Source organism: Glossina fuscipes, unplaced genomic scaffold (genome assembly GCF_014805625.2).
Source record: "Glossina fuscipes isolate IAEA_lab_2018 unplaced genomic scaffold, Yale_Gfus_2 0, whole genome shotgun sequence".
Classification (NCBI taxonomy): domain Eukaryota; kingdom Metazoa; phylum Arthropoda; class Insecta; order Diptera; family Glossinidae; genus Glossina; species Glossina fuscipes.
Genome location: NW_023998414.1, coordinates 38,646,635 through 38,664,882, shown reverse-complemented (window position 1 = coordinate 38,664,882; position 18,248 = coordinate 38,646,635). Strand labels below are relative to the sequence as shown.

At 29.7% G+C, this 18,248-nt stretch overlaps 1 protein-coding gene across 6 annotated transcripts in view; it reads right to left on the bottom strand.

The window, feature by feature from the left end:
* Positions 1–18,248, bottom strand: part of LOC119644694 (cAMP-specific 3',5'-cyclic phosphodiesterase) — a 390,657-nt gene that overhangs the window by 82,658 nt on the left and 289,751 nt on the right. The window lies entirely within an intron of this gene.

Genomic DNA, 18,248 nt, shown 5'->3' with positions numbered 1-18,248 from the left:
TTTTTTTTTTTTTTTTTTTGCTTTCTGAAAGAATGAACGTATAAAATGATTTATCAACATTTAATAAAATCTTCAACTTTTATAAATGCAAAAAAAAAAAAAAAAAAAAGAAAAAAAGGGAAAAAATGAAAAATGCGATTAGCAAAAGGGAATGGCAAAAAATCCCTTTACAAGTTTTAGGACATTTCTTTTTCTTTCCTCCTTTTTCAGGAAATAAACGATCTGGTTTCCTACTTTATCTCGCTCATATGAAGCGTTTCAGTAAAAATGAAGGATGTGTGAAGGTTATGAAAAGCGTACAGAATTCAATATTTTTTTGCAGCAAATGCATTGGGTGGAAAAAGTTTAATGCTAAGTGAAAAAAATGTATGTTTTAAAACTTTTAATAAATTATAAAATTGCATGGAAATCCGCAGAAAAAACTTTAGTTTATAAAGTTTTTTTTTTTTTTTTTTTTTTCGAACGCACAAATGAATGCTGTGCGTCTATAGACATACTCGACAGACACGAGATCTATATGCATAATTATTATTTAGTTGGGCGATAATGACAGATGTCGTTCGTAGTTGCTTTTGGTTCGTTGGTTTGGTTGGTTTGATTGGTTTGGTTGGTTTGATTCATTGAAAACCGTGATATACATAAATTTTGTTTATCAATTAAGCAAAGAAAAAGAACGAGTTTTTAAAGCTGCGTCAAAAAAAAAAAAAAAAAAAAAAAAAATGCGGCACAGACGAAAAGAGAACACGTTCTGCATTAATATGTTTCCGTTAGAAATAGTTCCGCGAAATGTCATTGCGTGGAAATATTTTATAAAATTTTTCGCGGTATTGTTTGCTTAATTAATGCTAAATTGGAACAAGTGAAAACTTTAACCGATTTCAAGTGTTCTTCAATAACAATCATCATCTTAATCAAACATTTTAGGGAAAATACTCAATTATTGTTACAAATTTATTTATTATTGATATTATAAAGCATGTTTTAAACATTTTTTTTTTTTTTTGTATTTTTATTTTTTTTTAATATTCATTTCATTGATAGGTAAATTAATATGCGGACGGACTGAAGCAAGAAGGAGAAGGAAGAATATTCATCATCTGAGGTCAGTTGAGTTGTTTTAAGAAGGGTAAAGAATTGTGTGTGTGTGTGTGTGTGTGTGTAAAAGAGACAGACCGAAAGAAAGAAAAACAGAGAGGTTATTAATAACATTAAACGTCTCTGATCTGATAAAAATATATACTCCTGACGATGTTCCGGAAACATCTCGTAAAACGATCAATTCGGAAAAGTGCGCAATGATTCTGTCCAGATTACATGAGATTCAACGAAAAAATACCTTATGCACGGCTAAGTAATCGTTCTGTATATATGCGTATATATTTTGGTGGACCTTATGCCTAAGATAGTCGCCTTACACTCGCGGTACGTCACCTGTTTTTAACCTTACATCATAAATTTTAGCATCGCGGCAAATGTTTCCTCGCGGACTAAATGATATTGCACGATCATAGTGTGTCGTGAAGATCGCTAGTCGGTGAAGGGCCGCTGAGACTTAATTGCTTTCATAGTGGCAAGGTATGGTGTTTCTTTGCGAAAAATCAAGGCAAGTTAGTCGATGCCCTCTTGCTACACGATCTGCTGACAAATATTACGATCAACAATGTTAAACTTTCCAGCGGAAACTTCAAATGGCATATTAAGAGGCCATAAGTCACGCATTGTGCTCACCTATACAGTGAAAGTTTCGAGTAAACTCATATAATCTACGTGTAAGTATGTAATCACGAGCATTGTGCAGTGAAATCCGTTATTAAAGGATCAATTTCGATTTGTGTGAACAGATTGAATGGAGAAAACAGATCGAAAGAGATGATATATGAAAGGAATATCGTTCTTTCTATTGCAAAATCAAAATTATTTAAATTATTATTTGTTTTTACTTATTTTTATATATATTTTTATTTTTTTATTTTTTTTTTTGATCGTATACTTCTCCTCTTTCGACCTTTGTACCCTAAGAATTGCTAAGCTATGTTAAAGGAATTTCCAAGCAATATCCTTTCAATTTATCCTGTAGAGTAGAGAGTAGCAAGTCTTTTGAAAATTTTCATATTTTATTTCTCTCTAAATTCGAACTAAAATCAGTTATCAGCTAATTAAATTATGTAAAATTTCAATTCAAATAAATTGAACAATATAATAAAAACAATTTTTAGTTTGAATAGAAATGTAAATAAACTATATATTACATTTTACATATATTACTATTTTTAAATTATTCAGTAGTAGTAGTGGTAGTAGTACATATACATATATGTATGTATGTGCATAATGAATTTAGAAGAATTCAAATAAGTTTTCCTTTGCAAAATTCAAATTTTAATAATAATAATAAAAACAAAAAAAAAAAAAAAAAAGAATATGGAATAACTAAATAAAATAAATTAAGTTTCTAGTTGTTCCTTAATTTTTCTAGGTTATCTCATGTCCTTGTAAGACTCTAGTTTAAATTTGTTGAATTTTATTAGTAACTAAAAAGTGATTACAAAGTATTTTTATTATCTAACAAAGTAAAGAGAGAGAAAGAGAGAGAGAGAAAGAGAGAAAGAGAGAGAGAGAGACTGAGGAAGAGAGGACAGTCCCAGCAGTTTTGTAAATACTTGTATTAATTAACCACAGATTTTCAAAGAGATTCTCTATAAAATTCGATATTTGATAATCCACTTGCACACAGCAATTGAATTCTTCGGAAGGCGAACAATGTGTACATAAGTGTACACAAACACGCATATATTTGTTATTTGTCTACTACGAAGAAGCGAACGAACGAACGAACTAACTAACTAACTAACTAACTAACTGTCGCAACGCAATAAGAAACATTTTCTGTTTTCCTTTTAATTAATTAATAATTCCAAGTTCCATGTCATCATGTTGTGATGATAATAATTACTCGGTACACATATTAATTTCTTAAGATTATTTAAGTTTTGTGCATAAAATTCTTGGTTTGAAATTTTAACATAAAATTTTAGTAAAACGCATTATTATTATTATTATTATGATTGATTGATTGATTGATTGATTGATTGATTGCATCCGATCGATGCTGAATAAACATTAATTCTCGCTCATAAGCAATAAACTAACAAATATTTCATTATCCGGAACGTGTAAGCCTTTCATTGTTACTTGTATTGTTGGACTTTTACAAACTGAACGCATACAAATTAGATCTGATTAAGAAATTCTTTGATAACTTTAAAGTATGAAATTGTACCGCGTAATAACTGTACTTTAAGAGAAGAAATAAAGGTTCATTGATGGGAGAAGATAGATATCCGATATTTTTTATTTTTATTATTTATGACTTAATAAAACAAAAAAAAAAACAAAAAAAAAAAACGGTATAATTATTGTAACAAGCATATCATAGTCGGGCGCAAAGCCGGTCGTTAGAAGCATGTCGGGCAAAGCCGAGTAATCTCTTTCACATATAAAGCCTTATTTGTCATCAGAACTCTTATATGAGTTAGGGCACAAAAAATAGATCTACACGATCCAAATTCGGTTTGGTTAATTTTCATGTAAAATCGTTACTATGAATGAATTTTCAGGAAGAGCCATTGAATATTGGGTTTTTTTAATCTGTAAAAATTCAGTTTCCATTGTTCCACAATTATATGGCAAGGGCTTCAAAAAATTACCCCATCCGATAAAAAGTTTTTACATCAATTTGGGAATATCGGAATAGTATTATTAAGCGTTTTTTTGTCACAAAAATGGTTTAATCAAAAGAGTGGAACGATTCGAACCATTTTTAACAACGAAATTGTGACCTGTAGGTTGAACGGCACAGCATTGATAGATAGACAGATAGATGGATAGACAAATTTTATAAAAATTGCATCTATCTCAAGTCCTTCTAATTGCGCATAAATTTTATATGGCCCGTGACGCAGGCGTAGATATAGGATATCGAGATAATATTTTCATTCATTTATCTTAACAATAGTTTATCTTAAGCTAAAGCGTAATTTTGGCATTGAAAGTTCTGTCCTTTTCATTTCTAATCTGCATCGTTATGGCAAATTTTTTCTCTTTTCATATTCCATATGACTTTGCATTAGAAATTCTATTAAAATTTTAACGAAAAATTGTGGATTTTTTTCGTCTGTCAATCTGTCGCTTATTTGCATTTCTCATATATAAAAATGTAAAGCTTGACACATTTGTACAATTTTATCAAATCGAATAAAAAGAAAAAGTGAACCACCCCATGCTAGAATAAAAAAAAAAAAAAAATAAAAATAAAAAATACAAAAAAAAAGCCAACAACAAATATAACAACAAATTGATTAAAACGCAATTTTTAAAGCTTATTAAGTGAAAATGTCTTACCAGCTATTATTATTGCTATATACTTATATGCTTAATTTTTTTATACTATATATAATATAGATGAGTGAAAAACTTTCAGGCTACCCTATATTTTTTGTGCAAAAATCCACTCTATTTAGAAACACAGTTTGCTTCAAAAATATTATTGCATTTACTGCTGCAATGCTACTCGAAAATTTTGAGAATACGTTGCCTAGGTTAGCAGGGTCGCTATCGTTATTAGCTATCGCTGCGGAATAAACTCTTTGCCATTTGCATTTGAGTTTACGACTGTCAACGTTGAGTTTCAATTGTCGATTGAGTAGCGCTCGATTACAGCCATCGACCGTGTAATACGATGAAAATTGCTATCGCTTAAGATATTCAAAGCAAAAATAAGGCGCATTCAGTGATTACGAGAACCGCATATATGCAGATGCAACTAAACCTATTAATGACGGCAATGACCTAAAGGTTGCGTAAAAAAACAAATGTAAGGAAGTAATGTTTGTGGAAATATTATGAAAAGAAGAAGAATTGTGCTGAGAAAGTGTTTACTTATGGGCAGTTTAGTTTCTCTATATAAAGATAATAAATAGGAGATAATTAATTTGGCTTATTATTTCACTTATTTACTTTAGTTGCTTTTCCATTTTTTTTTTTTTTTTTTTTTTTTTGACTCGATTAGTTTGAAACTTCATTCGATGTTACGGCAGTCGACTTATAAAAAGTTACGCAACGAATCGCAAATTTTTTCGATAAACGATTACAAGGACTAGCCAAAATGAAGTTAGGAAACTACATTAGGTCTCGTTATTAAGCCAGTAAGTTATCCTTTCAAAGGAAGGAACGAAGAAGTTTTTTTTTGCGCTGAAATACGAATGGATTCCTTCAGCGTAGATTTGTGCAAATGTATAGTTGTTTCTCTACGATATAAACAGAGACTTTTGGTAAATTTGGTTTTTGGTACACTTGGAGCGTTGAGTTGAGCATTTTTTGGGAGAGGCTGAAAGCCATTCGAGAGAACGCGAGTATGATGATATTTTTCAAGCTCTAGATATGTACATCTTCATGCCATTGTTTCTGCAAAACCACAAAATGTACGATTTTGTCTTCGACAGATTGCAGTGATCGCAGATCTATCGAGGAACAAGCGAGGAGATTGCTATAAGCCTGCGATTACGAGTTAATTATGAAAAAATAAATAAAAAATTTATTGCAATAGACAAATCTATATCTAATAATAGAAGACATTTCGCACTTACGAAACCGTTCCTCTCAAAATAGCACGTAGCGTTCATTTGTTCCTTTTCGTTCGCATTTTTTACAATACCTTGGAATTGACATTGCATAGGGAGGGAGGGAGGGAAGGAGTTAACACTTACATCTCTTAAAAATAGATGCGCCCCTCTTTTGGTCGAATAGTGAAACTTTTTACTCAAATACTCGCGAATCGAAAACCTTCGAAAGCTTCTGCATGTTTCTTTAGCGATAGTTTTATATATATATAAGTGAGTTTTTTTTTTTCTTTTTTTTTCGTAATTTGAGCTAATTATACTGCGTGTCGAAAAGCTCCGTTTTTGTTTATATTTTTCAAAAGTAATTGTTTTTCTTCAATACTTTAACCCATGCATAATAATAATTGTGGAACATTTTCATCCTATTACCTTTCCTTTCAAGCAGAGAGAAGTTATTTTATGCCGTTACCATGGTATTACATTTTAAGTAAATCTTCCACTGTATGTGGACGTGAAACCGGTTACGGTCTGATGAGAGATTAAGACATCTATTTACTAATATTTCATGTCATGATTGGAGTGGATCTGCAAACCTTTAAAGCATTGCGAAATTCTGATAAGAGGGAATCATATGAAAATACATTCACACCCCTATACACATTTCTGCTCACACAACCAGGTTTATGGATTGAAATGTCATCATATTTTATGAAGTTAAGCGGCTTACTCTCATTAAATCGATCTCTATGAAGAGGTCAACATATACCAAAACCGTTAGCTTTCAAATTCTTTACTTATTTTATTTTATTTTATTTTACTTAAATATTTATCCATATGCTATCCGATAAGAAGCAAAAGACCGAAGAAGATAGTGATCGTGTGTATTTCGATTGTCGATTTCTTAATGAACTATAAAGTTTATCAAAAAAGAAAAAAAAAAAAAAAATATATATATATATATATATATATATATATGTATACAGAGAATTTATTTATACACCTAATATGTTAGAGAAAATAGTCAAGTTTTGAAAATGTCTTATGAAATATTATAAATAACTTTAAAACTTTAAATTTAAAAAATTTATTTAAAGCACAATTAAAAAATTTGTTTACTTTTATAGGTAAAATGTTGATATTAACTTTATTAACAACTTACAGCTTATTAAATTTGATATTTTATTCAAGTATTATATTACATTATACAAAAGCTATAGATAATAGAGAAATAAATTCTTTCATTATTATTTTTGTTATGTTTATGCAATGCGTATCCCCATCAAAGATTACCTTCAAGGCGAATATATCTATATTTTTACTTGCCTTGTTTACATCGCAAAATGTACGCAAAGAAATTAACGAAAAAAAAAAAAAAAAAAAAAAAAAAAAAAAAAAAATAGAAAAGAGAAAAAATTTATGTTATTTTCTAAAGCGAAAATATTATCACTTGTAGTGGATTCGCTGTTGGCAAAATGCGGTTTATGGCTCATAAATGAATTGAAAAATTGAAATTTTTCAAAGTTCTCATATAAAATATTATGATGGCTGTGTGATGGCTGGTGCTGTATATATAATAACTGCGCAATAACAACAATAATGACCGCAATAAACGCATGCTGCTATTGACTGACGAAACGTAAGTAGGGAATATGGAGAGGATGAATGGACGATAGTTTGCATACCACAATTATTTAACAACTACGTTATGCAGCTTATGTATCGCATTTAAGTCGCAATTGTGTATGCGATAGAAAACTTTTTTTGTTTCTCTAATGCTAATAAAATATCAATGGCTTCAGGTGTTGGCTGCTGCTCAGATATAATAAGCGAGAAGAAATTTTAATTTCTACAAATTGTATTTAAAATATTTCAACGAAAAATTGTTAAAATATGAAAGAAGAAAATTTCATTAGAGAAACCTTCAGATAATAAGATCAAGAATGTTTTTGCATTATATGCCATCAAACCGCAGGATGACATTTTACTATCCTGTTCTTCGTCTTTGTCTTTATCTTTCTAGTTTTTATCTATTTTTTTTTTGTTTTTTTTTTTTGTTTTGTGTTATAATATCATAGTGACGTCATAAGAATGCTACTCATTTACTTTTATCTTTCATCTGCCATTAAATGAAATTTTATTTTGGTTTGACATTTCTCGTTCAAGAATTTATTCTCAATTTCATTTTTCTCTTTGTTTTCCTTCTTATTATTATGCATTTATGTGTAAAAAAAAAAATGTTGTGAAATAATCATTCAGTTTGAAAAACTATTTTTAAAGTTTACTATTTTTTTTTTTTTTTTTTTTTTTTTTTTTTTTTTTTTTTTTTTTTTTTGTAATTTGAAATCCCTACAACGATAATGGGACTGCAATGCACAAACCGTAATGTCTTATCTATAGCTAAGATATACACATATATGCAGAGTCAATTCAATAAGACGTCATCAAAATTAAATGGATTTTACAAAACTTGACTATATTTTCACACGCTTGTTTATTAGTAATATAAATAAAACTCATTTATTTATTTATTTTTTATTATTTAAGTGCGAACAACTAATGAATTTTTCATTTGCAATTACAAAAAAAAAAAAGAAAAAAAAAAAAAAAGGAAAAAATATTTGATTTAATTTGCCATAAAAAATTTAATCTCAAAAAAAAATAAATACAATACCAATTTTCGATGGTTTCGATTTTATTAAAACTTTTTCACTATACAACTTTCACTGCTTAACTTGTGCGACCACAAAAAATTATTGTTAAGAGATTACAAACCATGAACGAAATGAATGAACGATCATTAAATGGAATAAAAATCATTGAGATGTCTCGTAAGATATATGCATGTAGATAATCTATTAGTTTTTCTGAAAACTGAAAGTGCATGTCTGTCCCTATGTCCATCTTCAGTTTACTGAAATAGTATTATATTTAAAATAATTTATTTTAATTTCATTTAATTTTTTTTTTTTTTTTTATATATATATATTGCATGTAATTGTTAAGACTATTTTGACAGCATTAAACTGTAGCTTGAGTGTAAATTATCGCTAAACCGTAAGGGGAAGAGGGTAATTAATGCTAAACGCTTTATCAAAAACCTATCGGATATTAATTAATTAACAATGGCATTATCTTTTACGTCGTCACGGATTTCTAATGAAAAGTGCCACTAACCTCAAGGATTAAATGCAACATGTCGACATGTCGTGTGTATTCATATCATTCCAAGACAGTAATTAAAATTTAAGACTGATACGATAGAATGCAATATAAAAATAGAATTCGAAACGATCAGGAAAAATACCATTATTGCTAGGTCAATTTCTCTCCTATATCTTATAATTTAAGGTCTTGGGTGTTTTGAGTTTAGGTATCTCGTTAGAGAACCTATTACTTTTACAATAAATTTATTAATTTTCAAAAATTGCCGATAAAAAAAAGTTGAATGACTTCCTGATATAATATGAAACAGATATTATTAACAAAAGTTGTATATGTGTAACGAGCAAACCTTACAATAATATTTGGGGCGCAATATTTACACCTTATACTACTTGTGATATAGGTAGGTAGATGTAGTTCGTAAGACCAAAAGTTGCACCGATCGATATAGAATCATTTTTGCAATATATTTAATGTGATGTGATATCCGTCCCTCCGCAAGATCACAATTTTTAAGGTATTTTAATGAAATTTAATACATCAGCATGGTTGGGCCTGAGCATGAACCCTATTGGCAGTGGATTGGATTGGACTATTTTCACGATCACCTCTCATAGCTTTCGTCAGAAATCAATAAAAGCTAGCGTTTTGGCATATAAAATAAAGTCGTAAGTTTTGAATCGGATCGGATCACCGCTTATATATATATGAGCCGTTTTTTGCACAACTCTACAATAGAAATTAACTTATTATTATTATTATTATTAATTTCGCCAGAGAAATAAATTCTAAGACTAAACTCTTAAAAGCACTAGCATCTAAGGCTATCCCGGCTTTTTATTTTGAATAAACTCGATCGCACTTGAGATTCGAACTCACGACCATTGACTTGCTAGTCGAGATTACTCGCCTTCGGCTACCCAGGCGCATGGAAAATTAACTTAAAATGTCAATTAAGTATATAAATTTCCGATGGTCTATTGGAGTTAAATGGATCCGTTCTCTCCATCGCAATTGTGTTATATATTTGTTTTTTTTTAACGCTATAAACAGTTTATTGCATCATTAAAAAGAGGAAATTAATCGCTAGGATGTTCACGGGAAATAGCCTGGAGAGATCCATGCCCTATGGATTGGCATGGATGAGTATGAATGCTACATCAAATCAAATCGAACTCTATGACGGATATTGTTTGCTTATTAACTCGGTAAAAACTGAGTTAGAAACATGTTTAGTGCATTTCTTACTAATCGCTATGAAGGTTGACGTTTATTATATACGATGATTGGCGGCGATTAGTTAGCGTAGTCCTTTGAACTGAACTTTTTGTATTGTGTCAATGATGATAATTGGTTACCATATGTCCACATTAGATTTGCTTTTGTCGGGAGTTTGGATGCAAGCACTAATATAACCTAAAGAGCTTTTTACTTTTAATAAATTTCGGGTTTTTTTTTTTTTTTTTTTTTTTTTAATGGAATGTATGTTGTCCTATAGTGAATTAATTTGACATGTCAATAATGTGATCATGAAAGTAGCGAATACCTATCCTTATATATAATTATAAATGCTCATATACATGCATCTGTATATACTTATTATACTTATATATGTATGTATGTACATTTATATATATATATTGAAAGAAAAACAGAAAGATTAACAAATAAAGAAAGGAAGAAGGAAAGAAAGAAAGAAAGAAAGAAGGAAAGAGAGAGAGAGAGAGAGAGAGAAAGCATTCGTTAAAACCAATTAGAGAAATACTGAAACACTACACATTTTTCACCTTCACAAACTTATCGGTATCCTTCTAATTGCAGAAGTTTTTCTTACCTCTTTGCAATAAAGAATGCTATGCTTTTGAGTTTGCTATGCTGTTTATCAGGTACGAAAGTTATGTTCGCTTTTGATCGAATTTTTGTTATTCATTGCCTCACATGCTAGCACATGAAAACTGTGATGTATTTTTTTTAATTGCGATGAAAATGTTTTTTAGTAAAATAGAAAATGTCTATCCCTCGTCTTAGCTCTCACTATTTCTTAACCGATAAATGTAAGTTTTCTTGCCTGTAGTGGGCATGTGTGGGTGTGTGTGTGTATTTACTCCAATACTCGTTGCAGGGATTGGCATTGGCGAATCATTTCTTATCTTCGGCATTGATCTGCGACCCTAAAGCAAGGATATATATATATATATATATATATATTTCAAATTTCACTTTGCCTTGTAAACTTTTTTTGCCTTAAGCATTAGCAAATCATAAGCATACATACGAGCTAGCCGAAGGGATATGAACTTGAACATAACTTGAGGATATATTTTATAAGAGAGAAAGCGCCTTCCTTGATTTTGGTTGCAATCAGAGTCTTCCCAATTGAAGATCGAAAGAGCTCGGTACAAGGAAATCGGGCAAATTGTCGGTACATTTGCCATTCAGTATAGCGTTAGTGAAATTATAATATAATATGAATTGCTGATAATGGAATGGAATGACCTCAAACTTGAAATGGACAAAATCTTAATCATTTTTCGGAATATGTATTGGGAATATGATTATGATTGTGCTGCAACGCGCCCGAGTGTGCCATACTGCGAGATGAATGAAACGTAGTATTACGGTGCCGGTTAAATTAATAACTCGTACAGATACCACGAATGATAAAGATGTAGATTTAAGAATGATAGATGTAAAAAGAGTAGAAACTCTTCGGAAAATTGTTTTGCTTCGAATTGAAGCATTATAACCTTCGATTGTGAAAATTTATGAATTCTTTACACTTTCGAAGTTTTTTAATGAAACTGATCATTTTCGAAAAATACTTAATGCATCGACTTAGCAATAAAATACTTAACCTTAAACAAAAAATTAAATTGAATTAAAATACAATATTTTTCATGCTAAGAAAGGGGCAATTGTTGTCTTAAAAACTATCACACGGAGCTTACGCTTTTTACCAAAGCGTATTATTATTATGTAAAATGTTTCGAAAAACGCGGTAGAAAAAGCGTAAACAATCTTCGGTGCCAAAAACAGAATAAAGCAAATAAGAGAAAGCTTGCTTTTAAAATATATCACATTTTTAATGTATTTGTGTTGAGGCTCTTTTAAGTAGACCATAGAAAACTAAGAAACTCGAAAAAAAGTAGAATAAACGGAAACGTTACTAGTACAAGGACCTCAAACAAAAACAACAAAAGCAAAATAAAACTTACAAAAAAAAAAAAGAATTATTCAAAAGAACTAAAGTAAAAGAAAAAAAAAAAATCTATTTAAAATATTTTTTACTGAACATTTACATAAGAAAGACGTCACTGTTTAATATTTTTCTTCTCTGCACACATCCACAAGTACTGACTTATGCATATGCAAGTGTTTGTATTGTTAGTTTTTAAAATAGAAGGAAAAAAACCTTTGGTGAAGAAAAAAAATATATATATATATATAAAGAGAAATAAGTACAAGAAATGTGCAACAAAATAATGGCACCAGTAAAAATTATATCCTTGGGCTGTTGATAAGTGTATGACTAAATGTATGCATTTGTACGTTTGTGTAGCTGAGATCACTGAGTATGGAAACACGTCGGATAAACAACAGCTTTATTTGCATCTAATGTTTACTAAATGTGTTGCCTACATTCAGGGATACCTGAATATGAAATGACATTGAGCAACGGAGAGTAGGCATCTGCGAAGATATATTACATAGATAGATACATATATATTTATATATACAAACGAATCAAAAAATGGTGTTTTGTTTTTTCGTAAAACATACTTTGTAAAAGAATCATTTGTTTTTTTTTTTGTAAATTTAAATTTATTAATTTTTAGAAAGGTTTCTTTTTCTTTCGTTTTTCTTTTTTTGTTTTTTTTTGTTTTTTTTGTTTTTTTTTATTACAAACTACTGGGAAAATTCATATCCATTTTAGATCTTCGCTCTAGCAAATGCAACTGCAACAAGTTTATAATAAGCCAAATAGATTAGATTTGTAGCTGAAACGATATTATTCGACTTAAGGAAAGGAGCAATTTCGGTGAATGTCAGAATACGAGTCGTAGATCAATAAAAGGTTAAGGTCAGTAGGAATTCTTTTAACGCGCCGATATAATAATAGAAACTTAAAATGTATGAAATTGACATTTCAATTCATGTAAGCAAACAATTGGTCGTGCATGCATTATCTGGTTTAGATGCCAAGACCTGCAAATTGACCAAATATGCTATCGAAATGGCTTAGCATAGATTGGCTCTAATGCAAATCAGAAATTTTATTAATATATTTGAAGCAGAATTTGAAGCGAAAATCGAGAGAGAGAGAGAGAGAGAGAGAAAATATATTTTTCATGGAACGCACCTGCAACCACTGCTTCCACTTCTTACTACATACATTTTATTATGATTGTTCGAATGTTAAACTAACCAACAAAGCTGTCTGACATCCATCTCTCATTTGTTTGGATATAAATATTAAGTAATGCATATCGTCTATGATTCACGTAACTTTAAATGAGATCTCGTTATGAAAACTTAACATACTTAACAAATCTAATTTACCCATTACACGCGCTCATCACTAGCCCTTAACGTTTTGTATACTCATCGTAAAAACCATCCCATTTATTATTTTACAAACATGCGTAGAGCTCTTAGGAATACGCCTAAAACATTATTAAACGTTAGATAAATCTCGATGTAAATGAAAATATTGTCAAAGAAACAAAGCATTAATTATTCTTGTTATTACTCTTTAATAGATGGGGAACAAAGTAGCAAAGCACGAGAGAATTCGTAAAAAAAAAAAAAAGAAAAAGAAAACAAGTAAGAAAATTATAAACGGTCGTGGTCGAATCCTTTATGCCTTTATGTCCGCAGCGAAGCGTTGCAAGAACAAAAGGAAAAAACCAAAATTCCATATTACGTCATAGCACTAGATGTCCCCGCATGATTATTATCCTTTTTGTGCAAGCGATGCAGGATTATTTACAAAATATACACCGTAACTTTTTTATAGTTGTAGTTGAACAATGAGCAAACAAATCAATTTTTATTTTTTTTTTCAAAATTCCAAAAAAAAAAAAAAAAATTTCTTAGTTTATGCTATAAAGTAGGCGTGTATCGATGACCGATAATCTGCGTTCATGACTTGCTAAAGTTTTTGTTAAATTTAAAAACAGGGAAGAATGTTACCGATCGATATTTCAATGGACATAGGGGCGAATATAAAGAAAAGCATTAGAGTTTCATGGAGATCTTAAACTTACTTACAGGTAGTACAAAGATTTTGCCAATATGAATAAACACTCGCCGGTTGATGTCAGCTGTAAAAATGGTTTTTTCAAGTACTAAAGAACGAAACGAACTGGAGTATTAGTCGAAACTCTATCACAATATCATACAACACATTCTGTCATTAGTGTGCGCAGAAAGGAAAAAAAAATCATTGACATTATTAAATTATCAAAGAAATTACATATGGAGATTATGTTAAGTTAAAAATTTTAAAGTTTTAAAGACTTCTCTACGTGAAAACATTTATCTTTATGGGGGGTAATGCCACCTTACGCACAGCAACTTCAACAATGATATATTTCCTAAATTTATTTTCGGAGCAGCTATTGTAAAAACTATTTTTATATATTTTATAGCTTACAGTATTTACGGTACACCGTATATTAAGTTTGTTTATGCGAACGTATGTAAACAGGGCTTAAGAAAGATCCACTTTTTACGCTTGTCTGTTTGATGTCGATCCATGTGTTTTCTGTCCAAGTTATATGTCGTGATTTTTGAAATATTTTTTTTTTTGAAATTTAGTATACTGGCCTATTTTGACGCAACAATGAACTCCGTTGAAAATGTTGCGGATCGGTCCGATACTTTCCACTAATCATATCGTACCCAATTTGTGATACAAGGGTATTTTAAATTTTAGGCGAATGCATGCAATTCCCACAAGGAGCTGAGATAAATCTATCTTTTATCATATCAATCAATTCAGAATCACTTTTTTAATCGATCTAAACTTGCTTGTCCGTCCGCGTGTTTATTTCGTTTGCCGGACGGACTTCAGCATAGAAATTGCAATTTTTGAGATATTTGAGAGTTGCGGTTTAACGACAGACAGACGCTGATTCGGATCGGATCATTTTTTCGATTACTTTTTAATACCCACATAAAATGCCATCTTTTGTAAAATCGTTATGTGTGATTGATTCGAGGGTGGTGTAGGGTATTCCAACAGTGTGTTTACTTGCTTTAAATTGCTTATACTGAAAAATGAATGTAGATAGGGTTTTTCAATTTAAGAAGTGGTAACTAAACAATAATCATGACTGAGTCAAATATTAATAAAATTGAAAAAAAAAAAAAAAAAAAAAAAAAAACTATAATAATAAGATTAAAAAAAGAGGAAAACCAATTATTGTAATAATTTCCTAAAGCTTTTTGGGTATTGTGAGACCAAGGAAGTTATGCAAATCTACATAGTTAAGTGTGTTATCGTTAAAATTTTCTAAACTTGTTCATACAATGCTTTCAACTATAATTAAATTGTTAATGGATGAACAAAAAAGTAAATAAAAAAATTTCATTTAAAATAAATTTAATGAATTCGTAGAAAATAATTGAATAAAAAAATGTGTTAAAAGCTATAAAGATATTTTCAATTTCATTAACGAATGCACATTAAAGTGCGCTGTGATTTTAATATTCATTACTACTACTATCGATGGGAGTAAACTAATTTTAATTATTTTTCATTTTTCGCCATCTATGAATACACTTAAGTTATAATAAATAACATATCGCAGATATATATGCTACAAATATTGACATTAAAAGTCCGATTTTAGTCTTCTTTCAACTATAATCCTTCCTTCTAGCTATCAAACTTGAAATCGTGCCAATCGGAAATATGCGTAAAATCGATTTTGAAAATTTTCGAATTTTTCAATCCATATTAGTTAAGATAGGAAAACATTTCTGTCAAAATGATTTCTTATGTAAACAATTCGGATCGAATAGCTACTGATAGTTAGTTATTCATTCCTAATTATTATTGATTGATAGATTGATTTTCATCATCAATCTTAGATTTTCAAATAAAAATTATATTTAGTTTGCAAGTTTTGGGTAAACATTTCCTAATTGAAAGCCAGCTTAATACATTAGGCCTTAGTTATTCCTGGTTTCTTTTGCTGAATGATTCAATCATTGTTTTATAAAAGACTTAAGAACTTAAAGTCAACTTTCAACTTTAAATCAATAGATCTATAGTCTTAATGTTATAAGAAGAAGAAGAAAAGTTTAGGTTTTTAGTTTTTTTTTTGTAAATTACAGAGCTTTCTCGTGCGATTAGATTTGACGAACCGCATGAATATGATGAGAAGGATAAGAAAGAATTTTTTGCTAGAGCCAAAAACTGATCCCAAAAAATTCCCACTGATCAAATTATATGTGTATATATATATATATATATATATATATATATATATCTTTTGATGTTATATATATATATATTGCCTCTTTGCAAAATATGCCTTCTGGGACGTATAAAGCTCTAACATCGACTATGTGTCGGCATTATATTCTTTGAAGCTTATTTTATACTCTACGTCTACAGTGTATATTAAGTTTGTGCGGATGTATCTAATAACCAGAAGAAATTGCGATAGACTCAGATTCAGAATCGCTTTCTAATCCCGCTATCCGTCTTGGTTTCTTGTATTCAACCTACAGTCCGCCAATTTCAAAGATATTTTGATGAAATTTAGCCCATGGATGAAAGCCATTAAAAATGATTCGGAACGAACCATTTTATCCACCACGTCGCATATAGCGTCGCTCTATGAAAAGTTATTAACATGATTATGTCTGGCCCATAATAATAGTTTTTACTTCTTAAATTAGTAGGAGTTGGTGGTACGTCAAAAAAAGAAGCAAACGGAAAAGGATTAACGATTTATGTCCTATGTCGAAAAAAAGCAAATAGCTTTTATTGTGAGTCTGGCTGAGGCATTTTTAAAAGGGTATGAACATAAATACGATTTTGGATAGCAAAGACACCTACCATTTACCTTAATAAGAGATCTATAAACCGGATACTGTTACATATTCAGATATAAGATATAGTTGAATTCGGAACGCTACTCCGTCTATATTCAAAACTTTCATTTGCTCTTGGGACTAAAAGAAAAAAAAAATGTTTTTCCCTTTTTCACTGAACGAAAAAAGATATATTATAATTTACTACATTTAAATGGAGAAAATTCATGCTAACAATTTAATTCAGTTAATTTCATCTTAAATTCCTTTATAATTCCGGAAGAAGAAGATGATGAACATGAAGAATTCAAGCCTTTACAATGAAATTTGTATGCACACGTTTTAAACACACTTCAATATTGATAACGTATGAAGGCTGTAATGCTACATAGTTACGGTAAAAAAATTAATTAAAATTTTTGTTAAATTATCTGCTTGTGATCGTAGTTTATATAATTCACTTTATATATGTATAAAGATATTGATAAGCAATGCATGCGTATACAATGCATAGAAAATTTTATTATAAAGTTATAAACGCACACACATCAGGACCATGTCGTGTGTTAATGGACGAACCCAGTTAAACAATTAACAAATTAATTTTCATTATTTACTTTTAAAAATCAACATACGCACATACGCATATATATATATATATGTGAGAAAGTTTTAAATTTCTTTAGCCGGAGCTCTTGAATTTAATATTCTATTTCCTCTTCTCTCTTATATTCTTATTACTTAATGTGTTAGTTACACAGTTAGTCGATTCTATGTGTACGAAGGCATATACTAATGAAAATTTCTTATAATTTTTTAAGAAAAAAAAAAAATGCAAAAACTCTCTAGCGAAATATGTTAAAATCCTCTTTCCCTTATCGGTAATGTAAGGAAACAATAAAAAACAATAGGAATAACAACAAAAATGACGTATTTCCGTATTTTAAATTACGTCAGCATAAAATGAAAGAACAAAAAAAAAAAAAACTCGTCTTTCAAAGCATTAAATCTAATAGATTGTGGGACAGAGTGAGATGCCGGCAAGAGAATGTAGTTTAAGGAAAATAAGGGAAACTATTCAAAGTAATAAAAGCCGTTATAGAAAAGTTTTTCATTAGAAAACAGAAAAAAAAAAAAAATAGACTAAAATTTCATAATTTAAGCACAAGTTTCCTATATTCCTACATGAGAGGATCGGTATAGATTAGATTTAATTTCCAGTTCAGAATTTAAATTTTAATGCAGATATACATCTATACATATTTATATATATACATAAGGTATTGATCAGCATAAGATTCAGAATTAATTTAAGAGCGTTTATCATTTTGATCACACATTTGCCTAAATTTAATCTACTACTGTTGGCAACTAAAACTGGGCCCTTGCTCTCAAAAAAAAAAAAAAAAAAAAAAAAAA